Source organism: Triticum urartu, chromosome 7A, assembly GCF_056163025.1.
Source record: "Triticum urartu cultivar PI428250 chromosome 7A, HENAU_Tu73, whole genome shotgun sequence".
NCBI lineage: Eukaryota > Viridiplantae > Streptophyta > Magnoliopsida > Poales > Poaceae > Triticum > Triticum urartu.
The window spans coordinates 607,241,693-607,258,727 of record NC_141879.1 but is presented as its reverse complement, the minus strand read 5'-3'; positions in this window follow the sequence as shown (position 1 = coordinate 607,258,727).

Below are 17,035 nucleotides of genomic sequence, written 5' to 3'. Positions count from 1 at the left end.
ACGGCCTGGGAGGTGGGGAGGGGGAATAAGGTGCCTTCTGCCGCAGTGTGGCATCAGCCGTAGTTGTGCAGCACCTGCCGGAGTAGTGTGTTGGATGAACCACAGTGGAGCAGCTGCTGGAGACCATGAAAATGAGGGGCGGCACCAGAGGGAGGAGCAGCCAGGGAGATTTGCCCCTACCCGCCGGCCATGTAACCTAGCTGGACAGAGCATTGTCGAGGACCAGGCCAGATGGGACCAGTGGCGACGGCTTGCTGGAGGAACCCTAGTGCTGCAGGCAGGGGATCGAGGTAGAGTGAAAGGGGAGAGGAGATGCAAGCGAGCAGAGCAATGAACGCTTGCGTGTTTGTTTTTACTTAAGGGTGAGGTGTGACGCGGGCATCACCAGTTGCATTTTGAGTGTAATATAGGCAGACAACAGAGTCATTTCACTATTCCCCTGCCCTTCAATTTTTAGTGAGGTTCTACCCGAAACACCCCCCTCCAAAGCGAAATTAGTTAAGCCCAAGCCCATAACTCAAAAATGACTTCTTTACATCTTTTATGGCTTATTTTGACAATAAGCCCTGAAAAGGCGGAATAGAACTGGCCCTTATCCTGCAATTCAATTGTGCGTGCAATGATGAATCACTCCTGCCTGCAATAGTGTACATTTAGGCATCATCATACATGGCATAACCTAATACATGTGCATTCCATTGTAGAATCTGGAATAATGCAATGTTTATGTTAGTTCATACATTGCACATGATGTTTAAATGCCCCTTAAATCTGGTCAGTCAAGTGATGGTCTTTAAGCCTCCTTCTTTGCTTCTTTTCTTGATATGTAAGATTTCCTCACACATCTGTTCAATTGCTTGTTTGCATCAGCCAGCCATACTAGGACTGTTTGCTTTGATTACTTGTTGTTCTTGACCTAACACTCTAACAGAGCTTGTCAACGATTTAAACACTAAGGGCTGCTGTAGTGAGGCCTTTTCTAACTCACAGGTGACATAAAGGTTTGGCTGTACACTAAAGTAGGCTCTCCAAGAGTACCTGGAGATCTAGTTCGAAGGTATGCCTAGATTTTACATAATGCGGACATAGTAAATGCTCATTTCATTGTGTGCAAGTGCAAGAGATGCGGCATGTTTCATTATGTGGTGTTGTTTTGTTATAATCTCATCCTTTTGTGTTCACAGACTGGAAAGTATGCATATTTATCTTCCAAGGAGACGAGTAACTAGTTCGTGTCACCTTGTAGAGGGGGTGCTATGAAGATAAGATTGAGGATTTCCAAGTACAAGATGTTAGGAAGGAGCCTTGCAAGAGAAGTAGGAGCTGCGCTGAGCCTCTTCAACCTATTAAGGTAAGTCACTGTATCCAACTCAACAGTTCAATTCCTTGTTTGTTTCAGGCATAGTTAATTTGCTCTTTTCAATTGCTTTATTTTTCCTTAGTTAATGAGATGCCCAAAGAATGATGCCTGATGTTGGGTACTTGTATAACTATTAGTTGACATAATTAAAGGCCTTACCATTTAATTACTCTGCCGAAATGTGTCTGAAGCTTTGAAGTCTATTAACCAACTATTATTGAATGAGGCTCACAATCTAGTTTATACTAGGCTAATGATTGCATAGTTTTGCTTGCTGTAGTATGTTTGTATCAAATCCTCTGTTGTTCATTATGCTCCCTAAGACTTTAATTGAGCTACAACATGGCCAACTGCTTGCTTACTTCTACCCAACATGCTGTCTAAACTTGTAACTTGTCTGTGTTTTGGATTTGGCCCCAACATCATGCTCCTCTGGTCACTACAAGAAATATGTCAACTAGTGACCTTCTATCAGTGACCCTGGAAGAATTGGTCATAGATCTATGACCATTTGAGACCAATTGGTCAAAATCTATTCGGGGGACTCCAAACACTAAACTATATCGATCATTTTGGTCAAAAAGGTCGTAATTTCCTTACACAAAATGGTCACAAAGCAGATAGCACTGATCCGCTGCCTTATTTCTAGCTGGTCATGACCAATATAGATGGTCATAACATTAAAAGTTGTGGTGGATTGCTATGACTAGGCGCCACCTCATCAGTTTTTCCTATGTGTCATGTCCATGTGTCAATTTTTGCCCTAGGTTGTGAAGCAACCTATATTTCCGTTAGTCCCAAAATTCTGAAAAAATTCTCATAAATTCTTTGGATCATATCTTCGTCAAATATGTCAAAAACCTTCCTCGCCTAGTTAACATATAATTAAACAATATTCATTTTCCTATTCTGTTCAGAACAACACTTTGTGAAGGAAGTGCTATTTTTATATTCTTGATTGCCCTCAAAAATTTTGGACACTCTTTCGTATCCAAACCATTGCCTCGTGACAAAATTCAGCTCCATTTGCTGAGTAAATCTTCCTCGGCAGATTTCCAAAGTTTTTGTCCACCTAGAAGCATTGTGAAGGAAGTACTATCTATGCACATCCAAATGGCAATGAAATTTATACAGTGTCTTCATATGCCAAAATTATAACCCTCCTCCAAATTGCAGCTCAATCAAATCATCTATGTGAGCCCGGCTTCAATTTTTTTTCTGTCCAGATTGGCACATTGCAAAGCAAGTGCTATCTATACCACTCCTATTGCCCACAAACATTTTGGTCAATATTCCATATCCAAATCATTTCTACATGCCAATATTCAGCTCTATTTTCCAAGTAAATCTTCTTGGGCAAATTTCCAAAGTTTCTATTCACCTAGAAGCTTTGTGAAGGAAGTACAAGATAGGAATATCCTAATGAGTTAAATTTTTGCCACATGTTCTATATGCCGAAGTGATAGCTCTACACAAAAGTTTAGCACTATCTAACAATACATGTGATCTCACCATCGAATCTTTGTTTCTGGTAATATTTTCAGTTTGTGAAGCAACTACATTTTATGTTGCTTTATAATTGCTGAAAATTTACCAAGACATTACCCTGACTATAGAAACCCCCTGCACCAAATTTCAGCATAATCCAATCAATTATGTAAGCCCAGCTTCAATTTCCATTTTCTGTCCAAATTGGCACATTGCAAAGCAAGTGCTATCTAGACAGATCCTATTTTCCTCAAACTTTTTGTGCCATCTTACATATACAAATCATTGCCACATTCCAATATTCAGCTACATTTGCCTATTAAATCTTCCTCAACGAATTTCTAAAGTTTCTATCCAGAGAGAAGCTTTGTGAAGGAAGTACAAGCTAGGACTATCCAAATGGTATAAACCTTTTACAGTGATTTACTATGCCAAAATTACCATACTCCAGAAAATTTCAGCTCAGTCCACTTACCCATTTGAGCCCAGCTTCAACATCCATATTTCTGCCTGATGTGGTACTTTGCAAAGCAAGTGCCGTCCAAACTCCTCCATTTGAGCTGAAAATTTTCCAAGACAGTCTCCCTAGTAGATGATCATCCTCACCCAAAACTCAGGCCCATTGGCCTTGTGAATTTCTCGTACCGCTAATCAAACACTTGGCTGCTAATTCATGTTTGAGCATAGTTCGGTCTCCTCGTGAGATTCTTCTGTTGTTATTTTCTTACAAGCATCTACCTGGGGAGTGCCAAACCAACAAGACATGCCTAGGCTTCCCAGAACGCACGGCAACGCCACGGTCACGCGGTGACCGCGCGACGGGCATGCGAGTCTACGCGCTTTGGAGTTGGGGCCCTGGGCCACCGTCCAAACCTCAACGTATCACCACCAAACCATGTATTTATGCTTAAATAGATACTTATGTACCTAGAAATGATTTTTGGAAAAACTAAAGAGCAAACTATAGGGCATCTGCAGTTCAAATTTGACCCGCTTCCTACTAAATCGGCGGAAATTTGTCTTTTTCACCAGAGGTGGATAAATTTTTTTACACCCAACAATTTTGTCAATTGTGCATTGAACATGGCCTAGTATTTTATAAAATTGATTTGGTCCAATTTTGCAACAAATATATGGTAGGTCCTTCACAAAAAAAATTCATTTCAGGCACTCGAAAAATGGAACATGAATATTCCGTGCAAAGAAAATGAAAACTCCCTTAGGCAACATTGTTTGGAATTCCAAGATGCACCCTTGTGCATAATATGAGATCATTTGAACAAACTATGCCATGAATGTGGCCATAAGATTGATCATTTGGCTTGAAAGCCATGAATCTTCACGCATGATAGCTCATTTCCAAGAACACTTTTTAAAAATAATTGTGGTATTACAAGTTTATTATTTTTCCTGGAAACTTGGTCACATATGAGGACACAATGCGAAGGTTTTCCAATTTTTTTGATTTTTTTGAATTTTTATGCCCGTTTGAAAATGCGGTCAAAACGGACGGGCTTGACCGTTCCTAGCTAGTGGGTTAATCTTGGAAAACATTTGATGTTTCTCTAATTAAATAGATACTTATGTACATAGAAATGATTTTTGGAAAAAAATAAAGAGCAAACTATGAGGCAGATGCAGTTCAAATTTGACCCGCTTCCAACCGAATCAGCGGGAATTTGTCTTTTTCACCAGAGGTGGATCAACGCTTTTGACACCCAACCATTTGGTTAATTGTGTATTAAATATGGCCTAGTATTTTATAAAATTGATTTGGTCCATTTTACAACAATTATTTGGCAGTTCCTTCACAAAAAAACTCATTTTCGGCACTCAAAAAATTGAAAATGAATTTTCCGTGCAAAGAAAATGAAAACTCCCTCAGGCAACATTGTTTGGAATTCCAAGATGCACCCTTGTGCATAATATGAGATCATTTGAACAAACTATGCCATGAATGTGGCCATAAGATTGATCATTTGGCTTGAAAGCCATGAATCTTCATGCATGATAGCTCATTTCTGAGAACACTTTTTTAAAATAATTGCCGTATTACAAGTTACTATTTTTCCTGAAAACTTGGTCACATATAATGACACAATGCGAAGGTTTTCCAATTTTTTTTTAATTTTTTGTGCTCGTTTCAAAATGCGGTCAAAACGGCGGGCTTGACCGTTCTTAGCTAGTGGGTTAATCTTGGAAAACTTTTGATGTTTCTCTGATTAAATAGATACTTATGTACTTAGAAATGATTGTTGGAAAAAATTAAATATCAAACTATGAGGCAGCTGCAGTTCAAATTTGACCCGCTTCCACCCGAATCGGCGGGAATTTGTCTTTTCACCAGAGGTGGATCAAGGCTTTTGACACCCAACCATTTGGTCAATTGTGCATTAAATATGGCCTAGTATTTTAGAAAATTCATTTGGTCCATTTTTACAAGAATTATTTGGCAGTTCCTTCACAAAAAAACTCATTTTGGGCATTCAAAAAATGAAAATTGTTTTTTCATGAGAGGTGGATCAAAAGCTTTTGACATGCAACTATTTGGTAAATTTTATATAAAATGTGGTCTAATAATTTAGAAAAAAATGGAGTGGTGCTATTTTGGAACAAACATTTGCTAGGTTCTTCACAAAAATACATTTATACACTCGGAAAATAGAAAAAGATTTTTTTGTGCAATAAAAATTAAAGCTCTATTTGGCGACATTGTTTGCCATTTCAAGATGCACACTAATGCAAATATGAGATCATTTTGACAAACTATGCCATTGTTATGTTTTAAAAAAAATCAAAGATTTGAGTCCAATTTTTTGAGATTCAAACGCGAGACAACCGACCAATGAGGCGCAAGGAACCACCTTCACGCGGATCATCAAATTGGACGCAATATGAGCCGTCTATCGTGCACCCATCCAACGGTGGAGCCTCTCCCGAGTAACAAAAACCCTAACCCGCCCACCCACCCTCCTCGATCCCCGCCGCCGCCACCCACCCACTCCTGACGCACCCTCTCGGCCTCTCCCCTCCCCTCGATCCCCCAGATCCGATCGAGGCATGCTCCGCCACCACCCCCACCCACCCGCCGCTGATCCACCCTCGTGCTCGGTAGCGCCGCCCTCCTCCTTCTCTCTGCAGTCCATGGCTGACACCGCAACCTCGTCTCCATGGCTGCTCCGCAGCACCTCCTCCGACCATGCCCGGAGCGCGACGGCGGCGCCGTTCCGAGCACTTGACACCATGCTCCGCCGCGGCTCCTTCACCGTCCGCCGCTCCTCCGGGCTCTACATCTCGCCGACTTCCCCCTTCGGCAGGCCTCTCGTCCACGCAAGTTGCTACTGGACTCTACCCCTCCAAGTTGCCTGGACGCCTCCCCAACTCTCCCTCGTCCTGGCGGCGTGCCTCGGCACCATGACGGTGGACCAGCACGGGTAGGTTCCCCTCGTCCCTGCTTGTTTTTCCCCTCAGATCCGATCGATCCGCATGAGGCTGTAGCTGACCCCGTCTCTCACCTCGCCTTGTGGATGCATATCCGTGGAGGCATACACCATCACCGGCCACCGCTCCTTCGTGCCTTCCTGTTTCTGAGTTTCCTCCGTGCACTGTGCAGATGGTGGTGCCTTTGCTGAAGAAGGCGATCGTGAAGAAGAGGGTGAAGCACTTCAAGAGGGCGCACAATGACCGCTACATCGGCCTCAAGGTGATACCCCTAGTTCGCTCGCTCTTGTTCTCGTTGTCGCTCACCGGGTTTCTCTTCCAGAAACACGCCATTTTCTAGAAGGATTACCCTTGGCTTTGTTCATGTGGGGTTCCGGCGGTTGTCCCAGCCTCCTCTGCTAGCTCTCGATCCGTGGATCTGGTTTAGATCTCGCGTTAATTTATCAGTGCGTCTGTGTAATCGTCGCTACAAAGTTGGGCCTGGGTGCTGGTGTTTAGTGAGCACAGTAGGGGTTGTTTTTGTTTTTGGATGAACTACTATATATTTTGTGTACACACCACTGATTCGTATGGTGCATTGTGAGGCTGGAAATTTCCTTTTAAGCTGTGGTGTGTTTGTTCTTGAGATCTAGTTGTGGGAAATCCCCCTTGCTGTATGGAATCCACTGAATTTTTTTCGAAATGGTTCGATATGCCACCACACACTAGTTGGGCCTAGTGTGTTGATGAACTGTAGTGTTTCATTGTTGATTCGTATGGTGCACTGTGATGCTTGAAATTTCGTTTTTAAAGCTGTGGTGTGTTTGTTCATGAGAGTTCACTGTGTATGTTGCGTGCAGCCTTGTGAATCAAGTTATGCATGCGTGCTGCATTTAGCATGACATAAAATAAAATTCCATGAAAGCTTATTATCCTGGTGTGCACTACACTCATGCGATATTTCTGGATAACAAAGTCGGATACCCTTGAATATTTGTATGATTCAATCTTGTTGGTTTCATCCATCAAATGATAATCTATGTATTTGGACAACCAATTTAGCTATAATTAGTTGCTGCACCACATGTCATCTTGCAGTTGGTGCTAATTCTAGTTACTTTGTTACAAAGGTTTATTCTTTTAGTCCTTCTTTATGTTTGTTTGCTTAACTAGTACTCGCCAAACTTGCCATAAAAGACTCAGTATGTCGATCATATTACCACCACATATGCTTTTCTGTTTGTTATGGAAGTTTCGTCATTCTGATAATACACTGGATGCTTGGAGAATGGATGTGCCATGTTGTTTCCCCTTTCTGTAGTTGCTGAAGTTGCAATGTATAGTGTTAACTAATTCTCCTATTCTGCTACCTGATGAGTGCTTTCTTTGTAATATTTCACCTTCGTATAGTGTTAACTTCCAGGAATCCCCCCTGCTAGAGCTATCGAATTCATCATCGACTTGAAACAAGGCACCACTCACTACTAGGAAAAGGCTTGTTGATGTCTAGGACTTTGTTCATGTTCATGAGTATGATGAAATTTTGAAAAAGTATGTCAAACTTCCCGGTCATATTACGTATCATATTTTGAAAAAAAATCCAATTTTTTTAAACCAATTTTTTTCTGTTACTAGTGGCACACCTAGCAAATGGTGCGCCACTAGTAAGTTTGATTTTTTTTTCATTTTCCCCCCTCTATATCTTAAAAGCCTAGTATCTTTCGTTCTGTTAGGTTTTTGGGGATTTCGAGTAGATGATTTTTCATATAAAAAACTTTTTAATCCGAGTTCGTATGCAAAAGTTATGCCCATTTTACTAAATTCCAGAGAAATTTTGCAAATAAAGTCGAAATTCATATTTGTAAATTTTCCCAACAACTAGACCACATATCACATGGGAAATTTCCATCATTTTCTTTTATTTTTTTTAAAACTGAAAAGGCGGTCCACTAGGGGTGCATGTTACTAATGGCGCACCTGGTGTGTGGTGCGCCATTAGTAGTTCTGAAAAAAAATAAAAAAAATTGTTAGTAATGGCGCACCAGTGGGTGTGGTGCGGCATTACTATGTCAACTAGTAATGGCGCACTATCCCATGGTGCGCGATTACTAACAATTTTTTTATTTTTTTAAACTACTAATGGCGCACCACACACCAAGTGCGCCACTGGCGCACCACATACACGGTGTGCCATTAATGTCCATATCATCTATAGCCCTTTTCCTAGTAGTGACTCCTATAGCCAGACGACCCTACAAGATGTCACCGCATGAACTCATTGAGCTTAAGGAGGAAATCGAAAAATCTCTTCGCAAAGGTTTCATTCGCCATAGTTGCTCTCCTTGGGGAGCACCTTATCTCTTTGTGAAGAAGAAAGATGGGACAAACCGATTGGTCCAAGATTTTTTCGTATTAACCAAGCCACCATACAGAACAAATATCCCCTCCCTCAGATCAATGATCTGTATGATCAACTAGTTGGTTCATCAGTGTTCTCCAAACTCGACTTGAGGTTGGGTTACCACCAGATCCGAGTTCGTGAGAAGGATATCCCAAAGACCGCCATCGTGACTCGATATGGATCATACGAATACACCATCATGTCTTTTGGCTTAACAAATGCTCCGGTCACCTTCTCTCGCCTGATGAACTATATATTTGTGGATTACCTCGACAAGTTCGTCGTGGTTTATCTGGATGATATCCTGGTATTTTCCAGGAACAAGGAAGAACATGTTGAACATCTTCGTCTTGTGCTGGAAAAGCTTCGAGAGCATCAACTATATGCCAAGTTCTCCAAGTGTGAATTCTGGCTTCCCGAAGTAACCTATCTTGGGCATGTCATCTCCAAGGATGGTATTGCCGTCAACCCTGAACGAGTCCAGGCTATTCTTGATTGGACTCCTCCAAAGAACGTTAAGCAAGTCAGAAGTTTTCTCGGTCTCGCCAGCTATTGATGTCGATTCATCAAGAAATTCTCCAAGATCGCCAGGCCCCTGACTAACCTGTTGCATAATGGCGTCAAGTTCCAATGGACAGACAAATGTCGGGAAAGTTTCCAGGCACTCAAAGACAAGTTGACTTCTGCCCCAGTGCTTGCTCTACCAGATACTAAGAAGGACTTCGTCATTTACTGCGACGCTTCCCGTCAACGATTAGGCTGTGTCCTAATGCTGGAGCGCAAAGTGATTGCTTATGCCTCTCATCAATTGCGCCCTCATGAAGAGAACTACCCAGTTCATGACCTCGAGCTTGCTGCTGTCATTCATGCACTGAAGTAGTGGCGACATTACCTTCTCGGTAATCGTTGCGAGATCTTCATCGACCACCAAAGTCTGAAGTATATCTGTTTACTCAGCCCGACCTCAACCTCCGTCAGCAGAGATCGATGGAGACTGTTGCATACTTTGACTTGGGTATTTCCTATACACCAGGCTAGGCTAATGTAATGGCTGATGCCTTGAGCCAGAAGTCTTACTACAACCACCTCCAGGTTCAAAAAGTTCATCCCTCGCTTGGCGAAGAATTTATAAAGCTGAACCTTCATATTGTCCCTCCTGGTGCACTCACTCCCCCTCCCCCAGAGTTCCAAAAGATGAATCTTCATGTTGTTCCTCAGGGTTCTCTAAATACCCTAACTGTCGTACCAGATCTCATAGACGGTATGAAGACTACTCAATATTATGACTCTCAAGTCGAGAAGATTAAACGCTATCTCGCAGAAGGAAAGCCCTCATTCCTCACTATCGCCGATGATGGCGCCTTGTACTTCAAAGGCCGCCTAGTGGTACCATGTTCAAGGAAAAACGTAGATCAGACTAAAAAGGTTACGAAAGAAGCTCATGATACGCCTTTGTTTATTCATCCCGGTAGTACAAAGATGTACCAAGATATTCTTCAGATATTCTGGTGGTCTAACATGAAGCAAGATATTGCTCGTTCTGTTGCTGAGTGTGACGTTTGTCGTCGAATCAAAGCTGAGCATCAAAGGCCTACTAGAACTCTGTAACCTATCTCTATTCCTGAATGGAAATGGACCACGTTGAAATGGACTTCGTCACTGGATTTCCCAAATCGCAGAAAGGTAATGATGCTATTCTTGTCGTCATTTACCGGTTTTCTAAAGTTGCACATTTTTCTGGCGGTCAAATAAACGATCACTGCTAGTCAGCTTGCAACTCTCTACATGTCCAGAATTGTTTCACTTCACGGTATTCCACTAGTTATCAGTTCAGACCATGGCAGCTTGTTCACTTCAAGATTCTGGGCAAGTTTCCAAGAAGCTATGGGAACTCATCTGTCGTTCAGTACTGTGTTTCATCCTCAGTTGCAAGGACAAGTTGAACGTGTCAACCAAGTTCTTGAATACATGCTTCAAGCTTGTGTTATTTTCCATCAGCAAGAAATGGGAGGAATCTCTTCCGTATGTTGAGTTCTCTTACAATAATAGCTATCAGGCTAGTCTGAAGATGGCCCCCTTCGAAGTGTTATATGGACGAAAGTGTCGAACCCCTATGAACTAGTCAGAAACTGGGGAACGTCCACTCTTCGGTCCAGATATTATCCACATGCCGAAGAACAAGTCCGCATTATTGGCGAGAATCTCAAGACTACTCAGTCACATCAGAAAAGTCAGTATGACCGCCATCACAAAGACATGGTCTATCAACCTGGCGAAAAGGCTTATCTTCGAGTTACACCAATGAAGGGTGCTCACTGCATCGGGATCAAGGGCAAGCTAGCTCGTCACTATATTGGTCCATTCACTATTCTAGAAAGGCGTGGAAAAGTGGCATATCAACTGGAGCTTCCGTGTACCTTTCTCAGGTTCACGATGTGTTCCATGTGTCACAGCTCCGTCGTTGCTTCAAGGACCCAATCCGAGCAATGGATCATGAAGTGCTCGAGTTGCAAGATGACGTCTCCTATAAAGAGCATCCGGTCCGCATTGTCGATCAAGATGAACACCCCACACGTCAGAAGGCGATCAAGTTCCTCAAAGTCCAGTGGTCGCATCACTCTGAAGACGAAGCCGCTTGGGAACACGAGGATCGCCTACGTGATGAATACCCCGCACTATTTCCTTCTACCTCCTAAATCTCAAGACGAGATTTCTTGTACTGAAGGAGATTTGTAACGCCCGGATAATTAAGCTGCAGTGAAACTCTGCGAATGATGCCACGTCACCTCCGTTACTGTTGCTAATCTCTCGTTAGTTCAAAACCGGTTCAAAAATCAAATTCAAATTGTGGCAAACAAAAAAAGTTTTCAAACATTGAAACAAAAATGTTCGGTTGGTGCCAAATATTGCACAGGTAATAATAGTGGAGGAAACTCATTTTTAGAAAATGCTAAAATGCTCTAAAGTAAATAAAACATAAAAAGGAAAATAAAGAAAAAAATAAAAACAGAAAACAAAACAAAATACAAAAAGGAAAAAAGAGAACCCCCCCCACTGGGCTTCGGCCCACCAGGCCGGCCCAACCGGCCACCTCCACTCCCTTACCCTACCCCACCCCGGTCAAACCCTAGCCCACGCCCCACTTCCCCCACTCCCTCTCCTTAACCCCTCCCGATCCGATCTGGATCGAGGCTGCGCCCCCGTCACCGTCCGCCATCACCGGACCCCGCCGCCGCCCGGAGCCACCAAGACGGCCTACCTCCCCTGCGTGCCTCGTCCCCGTCCCCCACCTCGCGCACCGCTGCCCCGTGCCCTACTTTCCCGCGGTGAGGCCTCGCCCTCCCCCTTCCGTCCCTCTGCTCGGTGCCGGCCGCACGCACGTGCACCACCGCGTCGGCCACGCCGTCGCCCCCTACAGCTCTCGACTACGCCCCGCGCGTGACGCACACCGCTGCCCTATCCGCCGCGGCCGCCTTTGCTCGCCCGCATCCGCCCGCGCCCGCCCTCCTGTTATCGCCGCCGCTCGCTAGCAGCTGCGCCACGCTCGTGCCACCTGTCCCCGTGCGCCGCACCGCCTCGTCCCTGCAGCCGCGTCCTGCCTTCGCCTCGCAGCCCACTAACGACGCCCGCGCGCCTTGGCCGCCTCTGGCCGCACCCCGGGCCGCGCACGCACGCGCGTGACTGCACCTACCCGTGTCCTCCGCCCTGCTCCGCCACGTCGTCACCGCGCGCCGTCTGGCCCCGCTGCTCGCTTCCGGCCAACCGCGCCCAGCTGCTTCCGCCATTGGCCGTCGCTGCTGCCATGCCGCCCCGCCCCTGCCGCTACACCATGCTGGTGCGCCGCCCTAGACTTCCCTGCTCCCTATGGCCGCCCAGCCTTGGCCGCCGGCGGCCATTCGCGCTGATGGCCTCGCCCGAGCCAGTGCCCGGGCTCACCCTAGTTGGGCGCCTAGTGCCTGCGCTGTTTCGCCAGCGCCAGACCCGCTAGGCCCTCAAGGGCCTATGACATGCTATACTATCGGGCTTTGATCACTCGAGAGGTGATCACGGGTATACACCTATATACATAATATATCATACATGTGGTGACTAAAGTCGGGTCGGCTCGTAGAGTACTCGCGAGTGATTCACATATTAGGACCGAATGGACGTTTGTCCCGATGGCCCTCTGAGTGGACCTTTGTGGCTGAGCGACAGGGCATGTTGAGACCACCTAGGAGAGAGGTGGGCCTGGCCCTGGTCGGCGTCCGCGGTTAATTCAATTAACACCCTTAACGAGATCTTGATATTTGATATGTGTCTGGCCACTGGCCTATACGCACTAACCAACTATGCAGGAACAGTTATGGGCACTCGACGTCGTCATATCAGCTGAAGCCTTCTTAACATCAGCGACTGAGCGGCACGCGCCGGATTGGGCTGGAACGCCTGCTCTTATATTAGGGAGGCTATGTCTGCTTCCGGTCGTGTTCGCAACGTGCAGGTGCGTAATGGGCGATGGGCCCAGACCCGTGCATGCATAGGATTTAGACCGGCGTGCTGACCTCTCTATTGTGCCTAGGTAGGGCTGCGACGTGTTGATCGTTTGAGGCCGGGCATGACCCAGGAAAGTGTGTCTGGCCAAAGGGGATCGAGCGTGTTGGGAAATGTGGTGCACCCTTGCAGGGAAGGTTATCTATTCGAATAGCTATGTCCCTCGGTAAAAGGACGACCCGGAGTTGTACCTTGACCTTATGACAACTAGAATCGGATACTTAATAAAACAAACCCTTTCAAGTGCCAGATACAACCCCGTGATCGCTCTCTCACAGGGCGACGAGGGGAGGATCGCCGGGTAGGATTATGCTATGCGATGATACTTGGTTAACTTACCACCTACTCTCTTCTACTGCTTCAAGATGGAGGCTGCCAGAAGTGTAGTCTTCAATAGGAGTAGCTATCCCCCTCTTATTCTGGCATTCTACGGTTCAATCCACATATACTACCCCTTTCATTGATACCAATGCATATGTAGTGTAGCTCCTTGCTTGCGAGTACTTTGGATGAGTACTCACGGTTGCTTTGCTCCCCCCTTTTCCCCTGTCTATACCTGGTTGTTGCAACCAGATGTTGGAGCCCAGGAGCCAGACGCCACCGACGATGACTCCTACTACACCAGAGGTGCCTACTACTACGTGCAGGCCGCCGACGACGACCAGGAGTAGTTTAGGAGGATCCCAGGCAGGTGGCATGTGCCTCTTTCGTTCTGTATCCCAGTTTGTGCTAGCCATCTTATGGAAACTTGTTTAACTTATGTATGTACTCAGATATTGTTGCTTCCGCTGACTCGTCTATGATCGAGCTCTTGTATTCGGGCCCTCGAGGCCCCTGGCTTGTAATATGATGCTTGTATGACTTTTATTTGTAGAGTTGTGTTGTGATATCTTCATGTGAGTCCTTGATCTTGATCATACACGTTTGTGCTTATGATTAGTGTACGATTGAATCGGGGGTGTCATAGGGAGGAAAGTAGAACTTGATGAGGCAACAATACCTTCTCCCTTATAGGAAACTAGTTCATCACAGAAATCAGTTCCAGTGATTCCTACATCAATTAGTGAGGAAGCTAAGGATGATGATCATGAAACTTCTAATAAAGTTACTATCGAACCTCGTAGGTCAACCATAGCAAGATCCGCACCAGAGTGGTACGGTAATCCTGTTCTGGAGGTCCATGTTACTTGACCATGATGAACCTACGAACTATGAGGAAGCAATGATGAGCCCAGATTCCGTGAAATGGCTTGAGGCCATGAAATCTGAGATTGGATCCAAGTATGAGAACAAAGTTTGTACTATGGTTGACTTGCCCGATGATTGGTAAGCCGTAGAGAATAAATGGATCTTCAAGAAGAAGACTAACGCTGACGGGAATATTACTATCTAGAAAGCTGGACTTGTTGCGAAAGGTTATTGACAAGTTCAAGGAGTTGACTACGATGAGACCTTCTCACCCATAGTAATGCTTAAGTCTGTCCGAATCAAGATAGCAATTGCCACATTTTATGACTATGAAATTTGGCAAATGGATGTCAAAACTACATTCCTTAATGGATATCTCAAAGAAGAGTTGTATATGATGCAACCAGAAGGTTTTGTCGATCCTAAAGGTGCTAACAAAGTGTGCAAGCTCCGGCGGTCCATTTATGGACTGGTGCAAGCCTCTCGGAGTTGGAATATATGCTTTGATAATGTGATCAAAGCATATGGTTTTATACAGACTTTTGGAGAAGCATGTATTTACAAGAAAGTGAGTGGGAGCTCGGTAGCATTTCTGATATTATATGTGGATGACATATTGTTGATCGGAAATGATACAAATTTTTTGAATAACATAAAAGGATACTTGAATAAGAATTTTTAAATGAAATACCTCGGTGAAGCTACTTATATATTGGGCATCAAGATCTATAGAGATAGATCAAGACGCTTAATTGGACTTTCACAAAGCACATACCTTGATAAAGTTTTGAAGAAGTTAAAAAATGGATCAAGCAAAGAAAGGGTTCCTGCCTGTGTTACAAGGTGTGAAGTTGAGTCAGACTCAATGCCCGACCACTGCAGAAGATAGAGAAATTGAAAATCATTCCCTATGCCTCAGCCATAGGTTCTATCATGTATGCAATGCTGTGTACCAGACCTGATGTGTGCCTTGCTATTAGTTTAGCAGGGAGGTACCAAAGTAATCCTGGAGTGGATCACTTGACAGCGGTCAAGAACTTCCTGAAATACCTGAAAAGGACTAAGGATATGTTTCTCGTCTATGGAGGTGACAAAGAGCTCGTCGTAAACGGCTACGTTGACGCAAGCTTTGACACTGATCCGGATGACTCTAAGTCACAGACCGGATACATATTTTTATTGAATGGTGGAGCTGTCAGTTGGCGTACTTCTAAGCAAAGCGTCATGGCGGGATGAAGGAGTACATATCCGATCTAGGTGTAATACCTAGTGCACCGGGTCAAATGAAAATGTTTTGTGACAATACTGGTGCAATTGCCTTAGCAAAGGAATCTAGATTTCAAAAGAGAACCAAGCACATCAAGAGATGCTTCAATTCCATCTGCGATCAGGTCAAGGAGGGAGACATCGAGATTTGCAAGATACATACAGATCTGAATGTTGCAAACCCATTGACTAAGCCTCTCCCACGAGCAAAACATGATCAGCACCAAGACTCCATGGGTGTTAGAATCATTACTATGTAATCTAGATTATTGACTCTAGTGCAAGTGGGAGACTAAAGGAAATATGCCCTAGAGGCAATAATAAAGTTGTTATTTATATTTCCTTATATCATGATAAATGTTTATTATTCATTCTAGAATTGTATTAACCGGAAACTTAGTACATGTGTGAATACATAGACAAACAGAGTGTGCCTAGTATGCCTCTACTTGACTAGCTCATAAATCAAAGATGGTTAAGATTCCTAGCCATGGACATGTGTTGTCATTTGATGAACGGGATCACATCATTAGACAATGATGTGATGGACTAGAGTCATCTGTTAGCTTAGCACTATGATCGTTTAGTTTATTGCTATTGCTTTCTTCATGACTTATACATGTTCCTATGACTATGAGATTATGTAACTCCCGAATACCAGAGGAACACTTAGTGTTCTATCAAACATCACAACATAACTGGGTGATTATAAAGATGCTCTACAGGTGTCTCCAATGGTGTTTATTGAGTTGGCATAGAACGAGATTAGGATTTGTCACTCCGATTGTCAGAGAGGTATCTCTGGGCCCTCTCGGTAATGCACATCACTATAAGCCTTGCAAACAATGTGAATAATGAGTTAGTTGCGGGATGATGCATTACAGAACGAGTAAAGAGACTTGCCGGTGATGAGATTGAACTAGGTATGATGATACCGACGATTGAACCTCGGGCAAGTAACATACCGATGACAAAGGGAACAACTTATGATGTTATGCGATTTGACCGATAAAGATCTTCGTAGAATATGTGGGAGACAATATGAGCATCTAGGTTCCGCTATTAGTTATTGAACGGAGATGAGTCTTGGTCATGTCTACATAGTTCTCGAACCCATAGGGTCCGCACGCTTAATGTTCGATGACGATCGGTATTATGAGTTTATGTGTTTTGATGTACCGAAGGTAGTTCCGAGTCCCGGATGAGATCACGGACATGACGAGGAGTCTCGAAATGGTCGAGACATAAAGATTGGTATATTGGAACACTATATTCGGACACCGGAATAGTTCCGAGGTGTGTCGGGTACTTTTCGGAGTACCGGGGGGTTACCGGAACCCCCACCGGGGGGGGGGGGGGGTTATTGGGCCTCATGGTCC